The sequence below is a fragment of the Cnephaeus nilssonii genome (assembly GCF_951640355.1).
Source record: "Cnephaeus nilssonii genome assembly, chromosome: 19".
NCBI lineage: Eukaryota > Metazoa > Chordata > Mammalia > Chiroptera > Vespertilionidae > Cnephaeus > Cnephaeus nilssonii.
Genome location: NC_137090.1, coordinates 25683876 through 25697906, shown reverse-complemented (window position 1 = coordinate 25697906; position 14031 = coordinate 25683876). Strand labels below are relative to the sequence as shown.

At 45.1% G+C, this 14031-nt stretch overlaps 1 protein-coding gene across 1 annotated transcript in view; it reads right to left on the bottom strand.

The window, feature by feature from the left end:
- LOC307114944 (uncharacterized protein C17orf67 homolog) overlaps window positions 1–14031 on the bottom strand; it is a 59970-nt gene that overhangs the window by 16866 nt on the left and 29073 nt on the right. Inside the window, exon 3 of the transcript XR_013815053.1 lies at window positions 11542–11642. The gene's annotated coding sequence lies outside the window, so the exon portion shown is untranslated. The remainder of the gene's footprint in view (window positions 1–11541; window positions 11643–14031) is intronic.

The following is a 14031-nucleotide window of genomic DNA, read 5'->3' as shown; positions in this document are numbered from 1 at the left end:
CCAATCGATGATGTTTCTCTTTCATCGATGTTTCTCTATCCCTCTTCCTTCCTCTCTCTCTAAAAATCAATAAAACATTTTTTTAAAAATAAATAAATTGCCTACCAATCCTATCTAATAATAGAGTAACATGTAAATTACCATCACTCCACTACGTCCACGATTGGGCGGCGGGAGGCTGGGGGGCGGGACTCAGGGTGGCCTATCTGGCCATTGAGAGGCACGGATCCGCTGCCACTGAGGGGGGCTACCCTGCTGTTGAGAGGCGCAGGGGGCGGGACTCCCGCCCCCTGTGCCTCTCAACGGCCAGATCCGCGGCCGCTGAGGGGGCCTGCCGCGGACACCCAGCTGCGCCTCTCAACGGCAGGGTAGCCAGGTGTCCGCGGCAGCCCCCCTCAGCGGCCGTTGAGAGGCGCAGGGGGTGGGAGTCCCGCCCCCTGCGCCTCTCAACAGCAGGGTAGCCCCACTCAGCGGCCGCGGACCATCAAAAGTGGGGGAGCTGGGTGCCTGTCTGCTCCGGCACCAGGCCTTTCAGAAGCCTCCGCCGAGCAGGAGGCTTCTGAAAGGCCTGGTGCACCAGCAGACAGGCACCCAGCTCCCCCGCGAAAAGTGAAAGCGTGTAGGGGACCCTACACGTGCATGATTCAATCATGCACTGGGCCTCTAGTATCACATAAAAGAATTATTAAATGTATTACAAAACTATGCCTGGACAGTATGTGACTTTTTTGGGGATAAAATTCTCAAGTCACAGCAATGATCTGATGTTTCAGTGGTTACTTTGCCAGCTCAAAAGAAAACAATACTCTTTCAGTATTGTCTGAGTTTATGCTAATGCTGTGTAACTGATATGAAACCTAAATGTTCTGCCCACTCTGTTGATATAAAGATAGTCTGAAGAGCTTGTAAGCAAGAAAAAAAAAAATCATACATTGTTAGCAAAGTTGCCTCGTATGTTAATTTGCCCAAAATTAGATGTTTGGTTTTATGTATTCTGTGGCTATTAACGTTTTTCTGTGTTTATACAGTTTTCAAAAACTGAGGAATTTTAGGGGCATTATTTTAGAAACACGTTTGTCACATTAAACATCTTGGTTTTTTAATGTACATTGTCAACTTGTTTATTTTTTTTGCTCCTTGTGATTGGATCAAACACTAACTGTATTGTCTTATCAAATAAACATCATCTTTTGCAAACCAGAAAAAAACAACTTAGACGTAACTAGAAATTTCTAGTGTCCAATGTAATTTTACTATAAAGTATTTTTTTCATTCAGTAACTTTTGTTTATATCAACGCTGTCCAATAAAAACGTAATGTGATCCACAGATGTAAGCCACATGTGTAGTTCACATTTTTCTAGTAGCCACATTTTTTAAGTAAAAGAACACGTGAAACTTTTTCTATTATGTTTTATTTCACATGAAATATCCAAAATATTCTTATTTCAACATGTAATTAAGATCAACAAATTATAAATGAGATATTTTACTTCCTTTTTTCTTTTTCTTTTTTTTTGTACCACGTCTTCATAATCTGGTATGTATTCTACACTTACATATTTCACATGCTCAGTGGCCACATGTGGCTCGTTGCTACCACACTGACCAGCGTGGGTCTAGACCCTTCCATCTCTTTTATTTTTATATTTTCATTGATTTCAGAGAGGAAGGGAGAGGGAGAGAGAGACAGAAATATCCATGATGAGAGAAAATCATTGGTCGGCTGCCTCCTGCACACCCCCTACTGGGGATCAAGCAAACCCTGACCGGGAATCGAACCTTGATCTCCTGGTTCATAGGTGGACACTCAACCACTGAGCCACGCCGGCCGGGCCAGACCCTTCTATCTCTATTGCCAAGTCTAGGCTACTGTTACCTCTGACCCAGCTTCCTGCACCAAGCTCCCAAATGCTCTCCCAGCTTCCCTTCCTCTTCACTCCAGTCCATTCTCTGTGCAACAGCAATGAGGATCTTCTTAAAATAGAAATATAGCCCTAGCTGGTTTGGCTCAGTGGGTAGAGCATTGGCCTGTGGACTGAAGGGTCTCAGGTTCGATTCCAGTCAAGGGCACATGACTGGGTTGCGGGCTTGATGCCCAGTAGGGGGCATGCAGGAGGCAACCAATCAATGATTCTCATCATTGATGTTTCTATCTCTCTCTCCCTCTCCCTTTCTGAAATCAATAAAAATATATTTAAGATAAAAAATAGAAATATAAAATACAAATTGGACCTCATCACTTCTCTGCTTAAGAATTCTTCACTTTGTAACCTATATGAATGTCTGCTGTGCTGTACTCCTGAAACCGACACAAAAGAATGTTAAATGCAAACTATAATTGAAAAATAAAATAAAATTTTAATGAGAAAAATAAATCTTACATGTTTAAAAAATAAGAAAAGAAAATAAAAGTTATGAATTGGTTAATTTTGGAATTTTCCAGTTAATATATCGGGACCGCTATTGGCCATAGGTAACAAACTTCAGAAATCAAAACTGCCAATAAGGAGGCAGTATTGTACTAATTTTGTGAGTAAACCTAATGAAGGCAACAGTAACCAAGTATAGTCAAATGCACAAAAGATGTTTGTGGGGGTTTTTTTGCTAAAGTTTGAAATGCCTTATTTGTCAGAATGAGGTTTACTAGTCAATCTCCTTTGTATATTACATTTATTTACAGTTGTTGAATAAAAACTATTTTGAAGAGGTAGAAAAGGATCCTTCTTTATTTTCTCACAAAATCAGAATCCTTACTGTGCCCCACAAGACCCTGTATTGAAAGAGACCTTGCTTTGGGCGATGGGAGCAAGATGCTGTGTGCAGATGATGTTTTGTTGAGTTGTACACCTGAAACCTGTATGGTTTTGCAAACCAATGTCACCCCAATATATTAAATTTAAAAAAAAAAAAAGAAGCTGTATCACCTGCGTCTGCTGCCTTTCCCAACCCCATTCAGATAACTCCCCTCCAGCTCACGCCAATCTTACAGGAGACCCTCTCATGCCAGCCCAGCCTAGCTCAGTGGACCCCCAGCTACCACAGCCTGAAGCAGAGCTACCATCAGCCTGCAGATCCTTGAGATTAAATGACTGTTATTCTAAGCCACTGGGTCTTGGGGTGGTTTGTTACACAGCAATACCCTGACCACAGCTAACTGACACAGGGGATTCTGCTGGGATGGTTAGTGTGTCCAAAAAGATAAAAACAACTACGTTTTTTTAATGTTTTTATCTCAGTCACACTTAGTTACTTTCAACCTAACAAGTTCTTTTCCACCTCAGGACCTTTGCACATTCTCTTCCTCTCGCTGGATCCTTCTTATCCTTCAGGTTTCAATTTGAAATGTCTCTTGCTCAGGCAAGCCTGCCTTTACCAGCCTTCTTAATGAAAGTTCCCTACCCCCACCACCATTACTATCTCACAGCACTCACCACAATGTGTAAATATTGTCTTTATTTGTATATTTTTTTTAAATCTGTCTCCTTGTCTGGACTGTAAGCTCTACGTAAGATTCAATTACTTTCCTAATGTGAAAAAAGGAGGGACCTGTCGTGAACGGGAGAGGTAGTGCTGGAGAAAGTCAGGGGCCTGTATCCCACCCTGGGATGCTGGTTCAAGGTCTCCAGTGGAGAGGGCCCTTCAGGTGTGATACTGACAGGGCCATTCAAATGCCCATCAGCCGGGCCCCTGAGGACACTGTTCCAAAGGGGGAGGGGAGTACTCTGGAAAAACTGAAAGAGCAAAGTCACCTTGTTGTGATGTCCCTCCGGTAGGGAGAACTCTCTTCTACCCCCTCCTCCTTCCCTGGAACAGCAGCAGCCAGATCTATTAGGTGAGTCAGTAGGGCTCACAGCAGAAGGTGCAATTTCCCAAAAACCCACAAGGTGGCAGAGTAAAAGAGCAGAACCGGGGACAACCAAGATCAGGAAACTCAAGGCCACTAGGTTAACGATTCTAACCTTTTGCACTCGGATGTCGAGTGTGACTCGACACGGTTAGCATCGGTAGCAGCTCGTATGTCGAACTGTATTGAATGTATCAATAATTTGAAATATAAAAAAATCCAAATAAATAAGTTTGTATGAAAAGAAACTCCAGTTTTTTATTCTACTGCCGCGCTTTGTAAAATCTGGGGTATTTAAAAAATTAAATCCCGAGTAGAATAAAGGAATCGAGAAAAAAGCAAGCGAGTGCAAAGGGCTAAAAGTTGCCAGCAATCCCAGAGAATCTACTGGATGTGGAAAGAGAGAGGGCTACCGTGCCTAACACTATTTTCCTATGATTTTAATTAACTTGGAGATCTTCATCAGATGCTCAGGCCTAGGAGAGCTGCATTGCCCATAAGACACTTGAGAAAAGGTAAAGGAAGAATGCTACCATCCACATTCACAGCACCCTAGCATAACTAGTCTCTTCCCTTGCGTGGTTTCCTGTCTTTTAACTATCCTAAACAGTGAGAGAGCTGACATCAAGCTCCCGACGTTGCTGCACTGAATACCGTTTTAGAAGAATAAGATGTGATTTCAAATTCTGTGAACTAAAGAAACTTCAAGGACAAGGGAACATCTTTTTTTAACTAGAGAAAGATGTTGAGTCTGTCCCAAGAGATTTATAATGTGTCCAGAATCAATGAAATAAATTCTAACATCCCTTTACGTAGTTGCTTTCATCTTTTTTTTAATTGTCTGACTCTCCCACCAGCATAGAAACTCTATATTTTTACAAGGTACATATAATTCCCTTATAGTTTTTAATAATAGTAACTCCATAAATTGCATGTGCATACATACACCCATTAATTTACAAGCATACTGTGCGGGCAGCTGTGATAGATTGAATCATTAGCATCCATTCACCACCACCACTACATACCCATGCTGTCTGCCACATGACTTGGCAGTCCTGCCCCTTGACCTTGGGCTCCACCAAGTGACTTGCTCTGGACAATGGGATGGAAGCAGACTGACACAAACAGGGGTATGAAGTGTATTTGCCCTCCTATATCGCTGCCATTGCTACCCAAAGAGCTCCCCCAGGTAGCTACTGCCCCTTCGAGCTGAGCCTCAGAATTGACTCACACGGAAAGTACCTGAGCAAGGAACCAAGTCTACACCATGTGCAGCTTACAGGAGACCCTCTCAAGCCAGCCCAGCCTGGCTCAGTGGCCCCCCAGCTACCACAGCCTGAAGCAGAGCTACCACCAGCCTGCAGATCCTTGAGATTAAACGACTGTTATTCTAAGCCACTGGGTCTAGGAGTGGTTTGTTACACAGCAATACCCTGACCACAGCTAACTGACACAGGGGATTCTGCTGGGATGGTGAGTGTGTCCAAATCTGGAGCTATGGGGTCTAAGTTAATCATGGGGTCCTGATGGAAGCTTCCTTCAAAAGTGAATACACATCCACCCCGGAGGTCGTGTGGTGTAATGGTCAAGGTTATGGGCTACAGAGTCACCAACAGACCTGGGCTTGCTTGCATCCCGGCTCTGAAACTTATTACCTGTGTTACACTGAAGCCGTGACATTGGGCAAACTGTCCAAATCACTGTTTTCTCACCTATAAAGAAAAGAATAGTAATCCTCATAAAACTTACCCCACAGGATTTTGAGACTTACAAGAGAAAGCATGCGTGAAGTGTTTGACCGATTTGGTAAGGGTCTAACACTTGGAAACCACTCTTGTTGCTATTATTATCATTCCTTCTTCTCTTTGTGAAATCACCCTTATGTATACATGCATACCCACCCCATTCTCAGGCACATGACAGAAAGTCTATAAATATCTTTGTAATAACCAAGTGGTTAATCACATACATATTAAGATATATAATTTTACATGTTGCTGAAATAAAAATACTATCTGTATTTGCAAAGAAAATGTGGGCCCTTCTGAATAAGAGTAGATTTCCCCCCTTGGTGTCCACACCCCATGCCCTTCGGTTCTCTTTCCCTTTTCATGCCCTCAGCATTCTACACAAACACGCACTTTCCTGTTTTGAGCAGCGACACAATGGTAAGATGGTTTGGCGTTGCACAGGGGCCTTTCCGGCCTGCGGCGTGCTTCCCCAAGGGGGCTATCATTTCTGCTCGGGGGCAGGACATTGGCCTCAACTTAAGCCTGCCCAGCAGGTGAGGAGAGCCAAGGTCAGCAGCAGGTTCCTGACGGCCGGTGCCAGGCGTCTCTCCAACCTAAACAGGAATGACAGGCGCACTGGCAAAGGTGTAGGAATGCGAGGTGGCACAAATGCACACACTAGGGGAGGGAGGCCTGGGCGGAATCGTTGGTGAAACCACCTCTAAGGCTACTGTCATATTACATCTCATTCAGGAAAAGTGCTGGGCCTTTAAGTGGGAGAGAACAGCTCTGGTTCTTCCGGGGAAAAGTACTGAAATGTGTGTTGTTTTTCTCTGTGGGAGCTTGGTTGCGATAAGCTTCGGTGAGATAAGAGAAAGTCTAGCAACGGCTCTCAAACCTTCAGGCGCACCAGAGCCACCTGGAGGCTCACAAGACATCTGAGAAAGCCTGCAAAGTGAAGAATGATGACAAAAGGGACCAAAGAAAAAGCAAACTGGGGCAGCAGAGATGATGCAGGCCGACAGGCAAACAACCACCAACAACAATATCCTCTGAGATCTTTTTTTTTTTTTGCTCCCACGAAATGTAAACAGGATGCTGTAAAAAGGAATATTCAGAAAATAAATCAACACAGTTTTTCAAAATTAGAAGCCATAATATAAATTAAAAACTAAACTAAAAGATTCATGGTTTGAGCTATGGAAATTTTTTAGAAAAATAGAGCAAAATTGAGAGCAAGAGAGAGCTGTTAAAAAAAAAAACAAGAGTAACATTTTTTTAAAGAGGACCTTTATCCAAATGAGTTGAAAACTTATGTCCACATAAAAAATCTGCACACAGATGTCTACAGTAGTTTATTCATAATTGCCAAAACTCAGCAGCAACCAAGGTGTCCCTCAGTAGGTGAACAGATAAACAGGCAAATCCAGACAATGGAATAGTATTCAGCACTTAAAAAGAAAATGAGCTATCAAACCCTGAAAAGACATGGCGGAACCTTACATACATATTACTCAGTGAAAGAAGCCCATCTGAGAAGGCTACATCCTGTGTGATTTCAACTATACGATATTCTGGAAAAGACAAAACTAGTGAGATAGTAAAAAGATCAATGGTTGCCAGGGGTTAGAAGGGAGGTGGGGATGAAGAGCTGGAGCACAGAGGATGTCTAGGGCAGTGAAACTCCTCTGTATAACACTGGAATGGTGGGTACATTTGTCCACAACGCCAAGAGTGGGCCCTCATGATAAACGATGGACTTTGGATGATAATGCTGGGTCAAGGAAGTTCCCGCAGTTGTGGCAAATGTGCCTCTGGTGCCCCAAGGTGATAGTGGAGAGGCTGTGCATGTGTGGGGACAGGGAATGTATGGGAACTCTGTACCTTCTACTCCATTTTGCTGTGAACCTAAAACTGCTCTAAAAATAAAGTTTGTGTTTTTAAAAAGGGAGAAGTAGAGAGGACTGTCTAGGTTTAATGTTCCAACAACAGAAGTACCAAAAAAGAGGAACACAGACAATAGCGAGGAGGGAGTCAACAAAGTAATTGTAGAACTGAAGAACGTGATCTGCTGGACTGGAAGGACCCAGCAAACCTGCCAACTCAGAGGAAGGCAGGCCCACCTCTGTGGACTGTCAGAACACTAGAGGAAAAGAGAAGATTCTACAAGCTTCCAGAAAGCGAAAACCAGTCCCACTCAAGGGACCAGGGATAAGAATAACCTCAGACATCTCTTCAGCGACACTAAGAGCAGCAGAAATGGAACAATGTGTTCAATGTCGTGAAGTATAATCATTCCCAACCCAGAATTCTATACCAGATAAACAATCAGGTGAGGAGGGTGGAATAAAGAAATGTATAGACAGGCAGGGCCTCAAATGATGCCTCCCGTGTGCCCTCACTCTGAAAGTTACTGACAGAATGGCTATCATCCACAAATCAACAAACGATAAATGTTGGCGAGGATGCGGAGAAAAAGGAACCCTCTTGCACTGCTGGTGGGAATGCAGACTGGTGCAGCCACTGTGGAGAACAGTATGGAGTTTCCTCAAAAAGTTAAAAATGGAACTGCCATTTGACCCTGCGATCCCACTTCCAGGAATATATCCCAAGAAGCTAGAAACACCAATCAGAAAGGATATATGCACCCCTATGTTCATAGCAGCACAATTCACCATAGCTAAGATTTGGAAACAGCCTAAGTGCCCATCAGCAGATGAGTGGATTAAAAAACTGTGGTACATCCACACAATGGAATACTACGCTGCAGTAAAAAAAGAAGGAATTCTTACCATTTGCAACAGCATGGATGGAACTGGAGAGCATTATGCTAAGTGAAATAAGCCAGTCAGAGAAAGATAAATACCACATGATCTCACTCGTTTATGGAATATAATGAACAACATAAACTGATGAACAAAAACAGATCCAGAGACAGAGAAGCAGCGATCAGACTGTCCAACCTATGAGGGAAGGTACGGGAGGGTGGGGGTAAGGGGGAGAGATCAACCAAAGGACTTGTATGCATGCATATAAGCCTAACCAATGGACACAGACACCAGGGGGGTGAGGGCATGAGTGGGGAGGGTTGGGGGGGTTAATGGGGGGATGAGGACACATATGTAATACCTTAATCAATAAAGAAATTAAAGATTGGGAAAAAAATAAAAATAAATCAATAAATAAAAGTTACTGACAGATGTACCCCACAAAAAAAAAAAAAAAAGAGAATTCACCAAGAAAGGGGAAGCCACGAGGCCCAGGAAACAGGATGCAAACAGGAGAGTGGAGAAGGGAAACCCCAGGATGACCACTGTGCTCCGACAAAAGGACGGGTGCTCCAGACAGGCACAAGGCGCCATGGGCTGGGCACCATGAGGTGCAGACACGCTGAGCACAGACTGCCTGGGTGAGCCTGGGGCAGATTATACGTATTTTGTTTATCTTGACAACCATGAGCTGCTGACGTTCCGCTTCCCTAACCCCTGGATCAGCAGAAGATCCTCATTTCTCCCCAAGGAGCACGCCATGTTAACCTTTTTGTAGGAACTTGAGGGAGGTCCTAGTGAGCTAAGAAGGCAATACAGAAAGCAACCTTTCTCCCAGCCATGTTTTTTTTGTTTGTTTTTAATATATTTTATTGACTTTTTACAGAGAGGAAGGGAGAGGGATAGAGAGTTAGAAACATCCATGAGAGAGAAACATCCATCAGCTGCCTCCTGCACACCTCCTACTGGGGATGTGCCCGCAACCAAGGTACATGCCCTTGACCAGAAGCGAACCTGGGACCCTTCAGTCCGCAGGCCGACGCTCTAGCCACTGAGCCAAACCGGTTAGGGCTCCCAGCCATGTTTTGACCTGGTGTTCCAACTACAGACCCGCCCACTTGTCCCAGGCCCTGCCCACTGATTTTTGTTTTTTCCAGGTGGGATCTTGTCAGGGAAGCTGGATTCAGACTCTGACCCAGACCCCACTCAGCTTACCTCCTCCAAGAGCCTTCCTATATGCAAGGCTTCACGGCTACTTCCTGCTGGGGCAGGTCTGGGTTTGCTTTCCTAAACAGAACCCTATTGTTTAGGGATACTTTCAGGGGTGGGAAAATATTAAGAAAAGCAAGGGAATGAAGAACACACAAATGAGGATAGCAGTTCCCTGCCGGGGGAGGAAGGGTAGCCATCAGGTGGGCACGGGGGAGGCTCCCAATGTCCTTTTTTAAAATAATCCTATATAATAAAAGGCTAATATGTAAATTGGCCGAACGGTTAAACAACCACTCGCTATGATGCTCACTGACCACCAGGGGGCAGATGCTCAACTCAGAAGCTGCCCCCCTGGTGGTCAGTGTGCTCTCACAGGGGGAGCACTGCTCAGCCAGAAGCCGGGCTCATGGCAGGCGAGCGCAGCAGTGGTGGGAGGAGCCTCTCCCACCTCCGTGGCAGCGCTAAGGATGCCCAACTGCCTGCAGGGAGCGGGCCTAAGCCATCAGTTGGACATCCCCCAAGGGTTCCCGGACTGTCAGAGGGCACAGGCCAGGCTGAAGGACCCCCCCCCCCCCCGCCCACCCTCCGCCGTGCATGAATTTCATGCACTGGGCCTCTAGTAATAATAATAATAATTTATTTATTCACAACAACCATCATTTTGCTGTTACCCACATATTAAGTATGATATTCTTAGTGAGTGGCAATGTGGTTAAACATGCTTCATTCTTTTTGAAAACCTCGATGAACACTTTGTGATGCAGCAATCCAGAAGCCTGGTTCTGAGTTTTCTCTTAATACTCGGTTGCATGGTTCTGATCCCTAAAAAGGCACTTCGGAAGCTACGCGGACCCACATGGAGAACGGGCCGCACTAAATCACGGGCTCCCTTTCCAGCTCCGTCCAACGGTGCAAAGGTCTCAGTGACCGTCTGGCCAGCTCCTTGGTGGCTCCCTCCCCGACTGGAACGCACGGCAATATTGTTTTCAACTCCCAGGATCAAAACCCACAGAAATTATGTGTTTGGGAGACTTTAAGTCTGTCTGATCAGACAGGGGTCCATATTTGCCAAAACTTATCGAATTGCACCTTTAAAATGGGACACCACTTTCCAAGTAACTGAGAAGTTAGGGTAACTTGATGGTGCCTTGATGGCTCACGAATAAGCTTCAGGATGTTCCCAGGGCAATCCTCCGGGGGGCCGAGGCTGCCAGGAAAAGTCAGGCCTCATGGTCCTCTCCAGTCTTGAGTGAAGCAGATTGTTCCTCTTTCAGTCCCAGAGGCCTTGCAAAAGCAGAGATAAGGCTGAGCCATTGAGGAAGCCGGGACACAGACTCCGATGACATCACCCTTCGGGCAAGTGCAGGAATTGAGCATGTTGACAGTCAGGACTCCGTGGGGCTAGGGTGCGTGAGTGTCTGTTGTGTTTTTCTGAGCAAGTTTTCCTTTGAATTGGAGCCAGTGTCTTCACAGACGGAGTGGCAGCAGCTGCGTGGATGGCCCCCTCCTCGCTAGTGTGCCTGGCTGTCACGCCTTGTTCTGGAGGCCCCTTCATGCTGTGTGCCCTCTCTTCCCAGAGCCAGGGCTCCTCAGCGCCCCCTGCAGCAGGCAGCACCTAGGGCACCCCCGGTCTCTGGTCTCCTCCCGGCCCACTTCTCCCCAGGCCGCCCCACTTCCTGTCCCCTCCTCTTCCTCCTCTCCCAATGTCCAATAGGTTAACCTTCGTGATGGGTCCACAGGTGTTTATTTTATTATTTTTTAACTATGCATATGTTTTATAAAATCTGTTGTGTATGTGGTATAGTTCACAATTTAAACCCCCCAAAAAAGTTTTAATAAATGCATAAGAGAATTACCTGGGGAAACTGTTAAGAAGGCAGATAGATTCTTGGCTCCATCACAATTCTAATTCAGGAGACCTGGTCAAGACCTGGTTAGATGATGCTGATGCAGGTGATCGAAGACCACCTTCTGATACCTACCTGGGTTATGAGCATCACGGGTTTTGGCATCTCACTGGCTGGGTTCAAAGGCCCAACTCAGATGACTCCTGGCTGTGTGACATCAAGCAAGTCTTCTTCATCTGTAAAATGAGGATGATAAACTTTCTACAGAGCCTAGGATCTGCATGGCTATAATAAGAATTATTATTACTATTGCCTTTAATAATAGTAATTCTTTGTGGAATAAGAGTGTTTTCCCCAGATGCAGTAATATCTATTAATCTGTCCTTATAGACATAAATTTCCCTGATGATTTTCTCTTGGCAAAGAGAGACTATTTTGTTAAAAACTTTTCCATAAGCTTTCAACGTTTCATACCTTTAGCGAAATGTGAGACTCTAAAGAAAAACCCCAAACAGAGGAGTTATATATAATAGCAAAATATTAGAAACAACTTAAATAGCCAATAATAGAGGTAAGGTTAACATATACTATGTACTATCATAGAATGGAATATTATGCAACCATTAAATACAAATTTATAAAAATGTGTAAAAGTCATTTTGTAATGTTAAATTAAAAAATAGCCAGACAGAGAATATATCTACTATGTGATCAATATTACACATACAACAAAGCAAACCAATGTTTCCATAGAAAACAATGGAAGAAAATAGGCCAAAATGTTCAAACATAGGTTGTCTTTGGGGTGAGAGATGGATGATTGTTTTTTTCTTCCTTTTTACTTTTCTATATTCTCCAAATGTTCTATAACAGGATTTTTTTTTAATCTCACTCTTAAAAAGTGTATTCTTTTGTTATCTTTTCAAGTCCAAACTAATTTAAAGGCTCTGCCTCAACTAGGATTCATAAAAGACAATGACATTTCCATATACAGTGCAGGCTGTCAGAACAGAAGGGAGGCTTCGGAGAACTCATTCAACCTCCCACGTTACCAGTGAAAAACCTGAGGCCCAGAGAGGTGAACCGACAAGCACATGAGGACAGAGACGTGTGAGGGCCTTACCATGCCACTAACACTTTTCCCATTTCTTCGCACTTTCCCCTCGATCTCCACAATCCAGATTGTTACACACTCTACCAGCAAAACCAGCAGCACTTGTTCGAAATGCAGACCCTCAGGCCTCTTCCCCCAAAAAAGGGAATAAAAATCTGCATGTTAACAAGAACCCTGGGGCAAGTGTCTTGAGAGAAATAACAAAATAAAGGAAGTCTCTCTTGGATGGCTTAGTTTAGATGGAAGGTAACTTGGGTGGCCAAGTTCAAACAAAGTGATCTCAGTTCCAACACCCACTGACTTTGTGATATCAGGCACGTTTCTCAACCACTCTGTGCCTTGGTTTTCTCATCTGTAAAGTGGGGATGATAAACTCAGCCAGGTGCTAGCAAGTGCCAAGATGGAAGCTGGGCTTTATAAACAGGGCTGATAAACGCTTCTTGTTAGGCCTGTTTCAACATGGCACTCTGTGAGAGCTGGAGCCCCTCGGTCAGTGCTCGCTTGGCACACAGGAAGCCTTCCGCTAGTATGAGTTTAACAAATAAGAGCTCAGGTGACCTCTCTCAATGTTTGACTTGGATCGTCCCATTTTATTAGTATACTAGAGGTCTGGTGCATGACATTAGTGCACTGGGAAGGGGGTCCTCTCAGCCTGGCCTGCGCCCTCTCACAATCCAGGACCCCTCCGGGGAGGTCTGCCTGCCGGCCAGGGAGCAAACCTAAGCCAGCAGGCGGACATCCCTCGAGGGGTCCTTAGCGCTGCCGCTACGCTCACCAGCTGTGAGCCCGGCTTCTGGCTGAGTGGCACTTCTCTTGTGGGAGCACAATGACCACCAGGGGACAGCTCTTGCGTTGAGCATCTGCCCCCTGGTGGTCAGTGCGCATCATAGCGACCGGTCTTTCTGCTATTCAGTCAATTTGCATATTAGCCTTTTATTATACTAGAGGCCCGGTGCACGAAATTCATGCACGGGTACAGCCCCTAGGCCTGGCCTGTGATCAGGGCCATCTTCCCTGGCTGCCCGCAGCCGGCACCCACCCCCAGTTCCCTGTTCGCCATTGGGCGATCGGAGCCTGCCAGCTGGGGAAAGGGACCGAGAGGTGGTCAGTGTGCCTCATAGTGACTGGTCGAGCGGTCATTCTGGTCGGTCCACTGTTAGGGTTAATTTGCATATTACCCTTTTATTATATAGGAGGATTATTATATAGGATAGGAGGATGACACTTTCAAAACTGCCAGTTTTCTCCCAACATTCAAAACTGTGCCAACCTCCCACCTCCACTAGACAGTAAGGAGGAGGGGAGGTTGAAGGTCTGAGATAAGCTTGACTCATACTGTAAATCATTCATACTAGAACTTTCTATGGTTGCAGACTTACAGGTCTCAACCATCCATCCTCTCTAATGCCCCCACTTCTTGTTACTCTGCCCAAAGTTCTCCCTAAGCCACGCCCCTGGGGACCCGCCCCTTTTGCTCAACCCCGCCCTCTTCCCAAGGCCCCGCCCCCTCC